A 10,208-nucleotide genomic window follows, 5' to 3' on the forward strand; every position below is an offset into this window, starting at 1 on the left:
ACCATCAGTGAGCCTTCGGGTGAGTAAGTTTTTCCCGGAACTAGAGATAACTTGGAGACGCTTAAGGGTTTCTTACGGCTACATTGAGCCAGTTGACGGTAACTTTTTGTTATTTGATCACCCCATACGAAACACCTAAGCAATACTCTATTCGTTGGCCGTTAAAATAATAATAATAAAAAAAAACCCCTTAAAAGTAACCCGTGCTCACGAGGAAGTGCCGGGCCGATTGGGGCGGTGAAATCTTTGAGAACGAGTCAATCTCATCTTTGACAAATCTCAGACGTATTCAATGTAATTGTGGGCCCCACTAACACGTGGCATCATCTCTCAATCCATTTGCATTTTTTAATATTCATGGTTTTTCTTATTTTATTTCATGATGTTTACATTTTACATATTAGAATTACGGGTGTTAATGAAACAAATTGTTTTTGAGTTATTAAAGATTAGCTTGTTAAAGTTTTAATCAAGTTGAGTTTAAACAAGTTTAAGTTTGAATAAGTTTATTTCATAAATGAGTAGCGTTTTAATGTATTGAATTCACGTAGGTTGACACGTGAGTTTAAACGAATCTGTTATTTTTCCCTTCTATTTATGACTTCTAACATTTTATTAATAAATATTTAATATTTAATTTAATAACTTTATTCAACCCGTATAATACTTGAGCATGTAGTCTAATTTGAACTTTTAAGTATATTTAAATAAATAATAAACGATCGAATCGCATGCTTAATAAAGTTTGAAAATGCCTTATTGCCTTTTTCAAAAAGCAATTAGTTAAAAAAATGTTTGCAAACGTAGAGGTTCCTCTTATTTAGTTTTTTGAAATAGTTAAAAACGCCACAAATCAAGAAATTTTTTAAAAAAGTCAATAAGTTAATAAATTGTTTTCAAACTCAATCCTGAACGTGCCCAAAAAACTATAATAATTCATACTCGAGATTTAGAAATAGATTTTCTTTATATATTTTTTTTTCTATGGTAGTTTTTATATTTATATTAGTATGTAATTACTAAAATTTTGTGTATATCTTTTAATAAGATCCTTGCACCTCAAAACATAACCTCCTAAAAATACTTTTTAAGATCTTACATCTATTTATAGAACTTTCCATTTTAAGAAACATTTTGTTGGGATAAAACTTTATTAATATACATTGGGTTTTTTCATAATGTATGGATATGAACGACTTATTTAATAATCTTTTAACAAACAAAATTAATTAATAATATTATTTGTATACACGTACAATTCTCCAATCTAATTAGCTATTGTGTTGAATAAAAACAATTACAACCAAGTAGTGTGGTCAATTTTAATTTTTGCCCTTTTCTTATGCATATTTTCCTTACATTTTCAATTTTGTTTTTATAACTTAAATTAATTTTCTTGGTCTAAAGCTGACTTATACAAAAACATAATCAAATCCAATTAATTTATCAAAGAGAAAAAAAAGTAAGACAAAAAAAACACATATTGAACACGCTTTCATTTCTATCTTCTATGGTCGTCACAAAAAGATTTTGAAAATTCATTTTGAATTCGTAACTCGCTGGAATTATCTTTGAATATACATAACCTACGAGTCAGGTAACGGTTTTCATCATGTAGTATAGTCGAGACAACAGAGTCGAAAGCGATCTATTCACAACTTGTTTAAAACCATTTAGCAAATGTTTACAACCGTTTGTTTTCCTAAGCTAAATTGAAATTTTAACTTTTGCTGAACAATAACACGAACAAAGTGTACTACATGTAAATTCAGACCAAATAGTAAGAAAAGAAAAAGAAAATTTATTCACATCGCGATATGTAAGAAAAGAGAAACGGTGTTTTTATACAAAAATACAAACAGAAAACAACAATATATAAATAGGTTTACAAAGCACTAAAACATTATTAAAAAATTAAAAATATATATATATATACAATTTTAATCGTTTAATTATTATTAATAGTTATTGTTTCAATAAAATTCTACATTTTTTAGACCCTAACTAATATATTTATTATATACATTTCATCCAACTAATTTGTTAATATGCTTTCTTAAAATTAATCCACTTTTTTACAATAGTCCAAGTTTATATAAACAATATAACATACAACTAACTTAAACATGATTAGGTTTATTCATGTATGAGACGGATATGGATCAAATACAAAGTAAAAAAGAGCGCAAAACATGTGACTTGCAAAGTGATAGCGAAAATGACACAATGATATTTTCATAACTACGCACACAACGTAATTATTCTACATCACAATATATAACTAGCACAATAATATTACAATAGTTACAATTTTGTATATGAACATAATTTCACCGTGCAAGTAATTACACTTCGTACGCATTCTATGTTAATCTAATTTGTATGTTAACTCGATCCTATATCAACAAAATTTGTTACTTATCAACAAAATTGTACATATAAATATAAATAAGCATATATATATATATATGGAAAAGATCCAATACAATGATAGCTTATTGTACAATAAGTACGTGAATCCCTTTTTTGCACGAAATCGATCCATGAAATCACATCCCAACATCTCGGAATCGTCAATACATATTCAATTAATCATTGTTTCACCGAAAAAAACAGTTTTGGATCGTTAATCGATCAATTTCTTACTTTTTTTCACGAAAACCATTTTTTGAGCATTTTAGGTTTTGGTTGAGCGTTTTTAGGTTTTGCCTTTTGACATCTCGTGTACCTATCAAACGTTAAGACATTATTGTTCAGTATCTCGACCATATATATATATATATATATATATATATATATTTTAGAGTAGTATTCTTCAGTCATCAGTCTCAACTTCCCCATTTTATTGCCGAGTCCACTGCACCCTTGTGAGACTGACTGACTTAATATTATTATTATTTTTCTCTCTCTATCTATCTATCTATCTATCTATCTATCTAATTCATCATAAATGGCCAGTGGACTCTCCTTTGATTCAGATCCCATCATATTACTCTTTCCACCTAAAAACACCAACATGGACTCCTCATCACCACCACCCACCACCATCCTCAACCTCACTTGCACCACCACCACCACCCATGATCATAATAATAATATTAAACCGCTAAGCGAAATGGACTTCTTTGCCGAAAAACAACACGAAGAAGCGCGTTCTTCGCCTGGCCGTAAATCCCCGGTTACCGAATTGGATTTTAATATCAACGTACGTTTGTTTTAGTTATGTGATCGAATTATGTTGGTAGGCGCTCTCAGGTCGGTTGACTGGGGAGTTATGAGTACTTGCTGCTGTCTAGACCTAGACCGACTTTTACAACACTTTCTTATAATATTATTCTTGCGTCGAGTTTGGTTGAATTATGTTCATAGGACACCATATGTTAATCTACCGACTCACGTGTCGGTCGACTGGGGAGTTATGAGTACTCGGCTGCCTAGACCGACTTTTACAACACTTTCTCATAATCAAGTTTGGTTGAATTATGTTCATTGGAAACCATGTGTTAATCTACCGACTCACATGTCGGGCGACTGGGGAGTTATGAGTACTCGACTGCCTAAACCGATTTTTACAACACTTTCTTATAATATTCTTGCGTCGAGTTTGGTTGAAATATGTTCATAGGAAACCATACGTGTTAATGGTTGCAAAAGTCGGTAGGTGCTTACAGGTCGGTGGACTGAGTAGTTATGAATATATGAATACTCGGCTGCCTAGACCGACTTTTACAACACTTTCTTATAATATTCTTGTGTCGAGTTTGGTTGATTATGTTCATAGGACACCATATGTGTTAATGGTTGCAGAAGTCGGTAGGCGCTCCCAGGTCTGTCGACTACGGAGTTATGTATACTCGGCCGCCTAGATCGACTTTTACAACACTTATGTTTTTTCGTCGAGTTTGGTTGAATTATGTTCATAGGAAACCATATGTGTTACTGGTTGCAGAAGTCGGTAGGCGATCACATGGGTAGTTATGAGTATATGAATACTCGGCTGCCTAGACCGACTTTTACAACACTTTCTTATGTTAAGTTTCTTTGAATTATAATATTGAGTTTTTGTTATGTTACAAATTATGCAGACTGGTTTGCATCTTCAAACCGGAAACACGAGCAGCGATCAGTCGGTTGTTGACGATGGAGTCTCTCCAAATTCGGAAGATAGACGAGCTAAACACGAGGTCGGTTATCGAAAAATTGACCAAATTGTTACGTTTTGAATCGAATTTGACGAATTTGATGTGTTTGTAGTTAGCGGTGGTTCAAGCCGAACTCGAGAGGATGAACATGGAGAATCAACAACTGCGCGAGTTGTTGAATCAAGTTACGGTTAAATACAACACATTGCAAACGCATATGGTAACAATGATGCAACAAAATAATAATCAAGGAGATCATAAAACAAATAATGATGGAGGTGGAGGTGAGGTTATGGTTGTGCCTAGACCATTTATGGATCTCGGTTTAGTGGCTCCTGGGACCGCGGTTGAAACCGATGAGAATTCGCAGTCTTTGTCGGATGAACATTCGCGATCACCGACGCAACGAGAAGAGAGCTCGGAGCACGGGTCTCATGTAACGAGAGACGGGTCGAATAAGGTCCCTCGGTTGAGTTCGAGTTCTTCGAAGAATAATAATAGTAGCAATAACAATATCGATCAAGCGACTGAAGCGACTATTCGGAAAGCTAGGGTTTCGGTTCGAGCGAGGTCCGAAGCGCCAATGGTAATTTGGTTATCAATTTTCGTATATCGGTATTTTGTTTGTCGAATTTAAGCGTAATTTTGTTTTAATTTTAGATTGCGGATGGATGTCAATGGAGGAAATACGGTCAAAAAATGGCGAAAGGAAATCCATGTCCGCGAGCGTATTATCGGTGCACCATGGCCGCGGGTTGTCCAGTTAGAAAACAAGTACGATTACTAATATATTCTTTTTAGAACAACTTCTATATTATAAAAAAGCTATCTAGTAAGCAACTAGATAAGACGATACTGATATTATTATGTACCATCCAGGTACAAAGATGTGCGGAAGATAGAACAATATTAATCACAACATATGAAGGAAACCATAACCATCCACTACCGCCCGCGGCGATGGCTATGGCCTCAACCACGTCATCCGCCGCGAGAATGCTACTCTCGGGATCCATGCCGAGCTCGGACGGTATCATGAACTCAAATTTTCTAGCGAGAACGTTTCTTTCGTGTTCGTCAAGCATGGCGACGATCTCCGCCTCCGCTCCGTTCCCTACCGTGTCATTAGATCTTACGCAAACGCCGAAACCGTTACAATTCCAACGTGGCAGTGGCGGATGCCAGTTCCAGCTACCATTTTCCAACAACCAGAACCCGAACTTCACGGGTCAAAACACGGCCCTACTACCGCAGATATTCGGTCAAGCGTTATACAACCAATCAAAATTCTCCGGCCTCCAAATGTCCCAGAACATGGAGGCCGGGTACCAGCTCACAGCCGGCGCTTGGGCAGTTGCACCATCCAGGTGCAACTGCATCGCCGGCTGCTTTAGCTGACACAGTGACCGCCCTCACTGCGGACCCAAATTTTCCCGCAGCTTTAGCAGCTGCTATTTCGTCAGTTTTTAGCGCCGGTGCCGGTGGAGGCGGTGTTAATAATAATAATGGCAATGGAAACGTCACCAACAACAATGGCAGCGCAACTACTAGCAACAATAATAGCCATGCGAACAATAAAGTCAACAACTCAAGTTTCAACGCAATTAATTAACAATAATTAAGAGGCTTTAGTTTATTTATTTATTTTTTCTTTTTTTATTATTTTATACAACACCTGGCTTTTTTTAATTTTTTTTTCTTTTAATTTTGGGTTGTTTCTTAAAAGGCGTGGTATAAGTTAGATTTTTTCATTCTTTGTGGTTTTGAATAAAACAAGCACTCTTTATTAATACTTTTTTAAGTGATAGTTATTGTATAAATAAATACTTATATGTTTAGTTACATTGTTTGTCTTAGTTTAATAAGCTTGTGAAGCCTTTCAACTTTTTTATTATTTTATTCTAATTAATAAGAAGTTTAATCACTTTCTTAATTTTTTTGCCGACCAAAAGAGATTCAATACCAAGAGAACCACCGACTAAAAAATTATCCGTGAAAAAAAAACAGGTTACATGCTAAGAAGAAGGTTAATTTGTCACTCGCCCACTTGGTCCAGATAATTTTAAGTTTAACGTTTATGCTCGAAACCTAAAAGAACAGCAACACGTCAACGCCAAAATCGAATTAATCCGGTTCCTTTCTTTTAAGATAAATATTTGTTTGACACAATTTGGTTATGACTTATGAGATATAGATATAAAGGTAGTAATAATTATTATTAATCTAACAATTATGATAAATAATAATAATAATAAATAATGTGAATTTCTTGTTTATTTATACAATGGTTTAATTGGTGAGAGACTAAGATTAATTGACCCATGTGGTGTTGTAAAACAGCTATCATAGTAGTATTATTGTTATAAATATTTAATAAATATATTTATTAATTTAGTTGCTTAAATTATATTTATTATTAATCAAAGCACTTAAGAGTTAAGACAAAGGATGAAGTCAATGAGAGTCAATGCCACGATTGATCGTTCTCAAATATTATAAGAGTGAACGTGAGGTCAAGTGGGGTATGGAGTTTGAATAAATCAAACTCATATCTCACTAAATCCATTTTTTTATATAGGATATTAATAATGTAGTAGAAGAATTTATTGAGTTTATTAAATGAAAACGTAACAAATCCGTAAATGAAATTGCTAGGGTTTTTGGGTTTTATATTTTGTCTATGGTTATGTTTGCTTCGGGTTCGATCTTTGAAGAGAACAGGTGCGGTGATTGTTATGTTAGATACTATAGATTGTTTTCAGTGAACAGATCGGTTTTAGCTATTAGAAAATCAAAACTTAGCATTATTCAACTTCAAGGTCCTAATAAGCGGTCCATAACTTGGAAATAAACTTTATCTATCTTCTATATATTTTCGTACTTTTTTTTTATTTTTGTAAAAGCATGTTATTTAAAAAATATAAAAAGCATGGTGTTTTTTAATATAAACTTGTAAAAATTATAAAAAACAAAATTTAAAAATAATAAGAGCATATTACTAAGATAGTGTTAAAAGTGGATTAAAAAAAAGTGAGTTTAACCAAAATAATTAAAAGCTTAAATAAGAGATTGGATTATATTTTGATCACTTTTGGTTTATTGTCCGTAAATATATTTATGGAGTCGGTGTTAAAATTCCTAAGAGGTTATTCGAGATTAAATCACATATATATTTAATTATTTAATTATTATAGGGTGCGAGATGAACATTGTCGCCCCACCTAGGTCTGCCCGTCTCTAAGGATGGGAGGGGCACTCCCTTGAACTATCTCCATCGATCAACTTAAAAGCATAATTCAAAAAATGAGCTAAACTTTATTGAAAAAAATCTCGAAAAAACCACAAGTTTCTTAATAAAGTCGTCTATTACATCAAAATAAACAAGTGTTCTTTCACATTAGAGTTAACACTACTTGTTGATGTGTGAGAGTCGAATAATACAAGTGAGTATAAGAGATTAGGTATACACTATACAACATTATTATTCTGTCACATGGCACTTAATGATACAAGCAGGAAGTCAAGAACCAACAAGAGAGTCATTATAAGATAATAACGTTTAATACTTTCTTGTGATTAGATTGTTTTGTCATTTTTATAAAGTATTATAAGGTGGTTAATAATACTAGATATTATTAATATATCAAGTTAACTTCTTAAAAAAAATTGATGATACTAAATTAAATAAAACAAACGTGATCATCATTCTTTCGGTTTAATACATTAGGTGGTGTTAACCTTTGGTTCGGTTTGTAGTTCTCGCAAATACTTTTTTCGAATAAAAATGAGTTAAACGATGTCGTTGATACATAGTTGATATAAGAGTTGACAAAAGATGAAAACCTTAATTTTGAGTTGTGAGAGAATTCGTGATATCCTGCATACATTCATACGATTGTTTGCTTATCGAGAGTCGATCAATATATAATCCAGCTTATTTTCTTGGCTTCTTGATAGAGAGGTGCACAAACTTGTTTCGAGTGGAAAATGATCAGCTTGGTCTAAAACTGGTTTAGAGTAAAAAACCGATTTTTAACTAGTTCGGTTTGGTTTTTAACATGTTTAATGAAGGAATATCTCAAAATGATTATAAACTAACGATTCGGTTCGGTTTGAAACCATTTTCTGTCGGCCCGTTTTTGGACCGTTTTAATTTGAAACCCGGTTTTTTCACCTCTACTGGGCTGCAGCCCTATGGCAGCCGAAGGCCCAACACAAAATTAACTTAGTGAACTAACAATAATGGGTTTATTTATAAAGACACCCTACATATTTTTGGCCGGTTGAATTTGGTTGAAAGAAAAACTAAAGGTTTGGTTAACCAAAGAGTATCCAAACCGAACCAAAATAACCGAAACCGATTGGTTTTAAAAAATCACATTAATGCAAATGTTACAATTTCGGTTGTGGCTCAAAATCAAATTGATCCATACACCCCCCCTTACACGGTTCTTGTTTTCGTCTTGAACCTCCGCCTAAAATCATTTTCTTCGGCATTTGATGGTGTTTTTTTTAAATATCAATATGTTAAACCTAGTGTTTTAGTTACGAAATTACATTTTTGTAGTCATTATATATAAAATATTATAAATATTCATCAACTTATGTTCACCTAATCCTGAAGAAATAATCAAATAGATTCTTGAACATCTTTACTACCATGTACCAGCAGCTGGTCTACTTAGAACATCTTTAGAAACCATGTCTCTTTGGGCCTACTGTCCATGACTTTGAGCTTGTATTTGGACAAATGTCACTATTTATTATCCACTTGAAACGTGTTAATGAAGTTTGACATACACAAAGCTATTTATTATCCAAAAGTCACTATTTATAAACTGCCAAGAAAAATAGATGAGGTTTTCAATTAAATAAGGTTTCATATGTACATTTTATAACATATACACAATTTGGGTGTCAAATATTTGACACAAGAGTTACACATGACATGAAAATAGTTTCTAACATGTTAAAATATATACCGTGTTTGGGGATATGTTTAACATGTTTAAGTTCAAATTGTCGTGTTTAGGTTGATATGTTTACGTTGGAAACAAGAGTAAAAGTGGGAAAGAAAAGGGTATAAAGTCAACCCGTCAACTCGTTTGCGACCCAGTAAACTCATTTAATACGTACGCCATGTTTCAACCCCACTACTCGTGATAACTCCATCATAACCCATTTGCCACTCATCAACCTGTTTGCATTGTCGATCAAAAAATGGGTTAGGCATGCCGCACTTGGTATACACGATTCTAGCTATTTTGGTTCGGATTAGCATCTTTTACTCATATATATATATAAATGGATCGTGTTCAGATTTATACGTCAACTAGACATAAGTCATATGTTTTATTAAGTTGTGAGTCCATAGAAATTGTACACTTTATTGAATATATATGTTTTTATGTTTTGCTTACGTTCAATATTTGTATTGTGTGTGCATTAACATACTATATAATATTATTTACTAAACTGAACTTTTATTACTGATTTTCGTATGCCGTGTTTAGGTTGATATGTTTACGTTGATTTATTTTGAGAAGACATGTCTAAAAGAAGATTTAGAGGCTCGTTGTGTACATGTAACCTTAAATCATCAAAACCATAACCTTCTCCTCTCTACTCATTGAATAAAAACTCGGTAGCGCCCAAAACCTGAAAATCAATAGTAGAGTTTAAAAAGAACTAAAAAAAGTCATGAAGCTATCTATCATTTATGTGGTGATATTAGTTAAGGATTCCAAGTGTGCTAATTAATACGTTAATTCGTTAAATATTCGTTAATTTGTTATGTTGTTTGGTTGAGTAAATCACTCGCATATTTCATATTAAGGTTTTGAATGTAAATGGAAAAACAATTATGTTGCATCTAAATAATTTCGACCTTTTGAAAGTCTTGGTTACCCATTGATATGCTGCTCAATTTGGACTTGAGCAGTGTATCGACATACACTACTACACAAAGGGGCAAAAGCGACCGAAGTTTGCAACCAACCATAATGGTCGCAAAATCAGCGACCATATTTGTGACCGAAATAAAAATGGTCGCAAAATTAGCGACCA

The 10,208-nt window shown here is 33.2% G+C and overlaps 1 pseudogene across 1 annotated transcript; it reads left to right on the plus strand.

Moving 5' to 3' along the window:
- Positions 1-2,792: 2,792 nt before the first annotated feature.
- Positions 2,793-5,903, plus strand: LOC143594661 (WRKY transcription factor 6-like; annotated as a pseudogene). The gene is made up of 5 exons (XR_013146374.1): positions 2,793-3,205; positions 4,086-4,184; positions 4,255-4,728; positions 4,803-4,916; positions 5,022-5,903. The product of XR_013146374.1 is annotated as a WRKY transcription factor 6-like (transcript).
- Positions 5,904-10,208: the final 4,305 nt, after the last annotated feature.

The sequence above is a fragment of the Bidens hawaiensis genome, unplaced genomic scaffold (genome assembly GCF_021521415.1).
Source record: "Bidens hawaiensis isolate Kalapana, Puna unplaced genomic scaffold, B.hawaiensis_p1.1 tig00044048_1, whole genome shotgun sequence".
NCBI lineage: Eukaryota > Viridiplantae > Streptophyta > Magnoliopsida > Asterales > Asteraceae > Bidens > Bidens hawaiensis.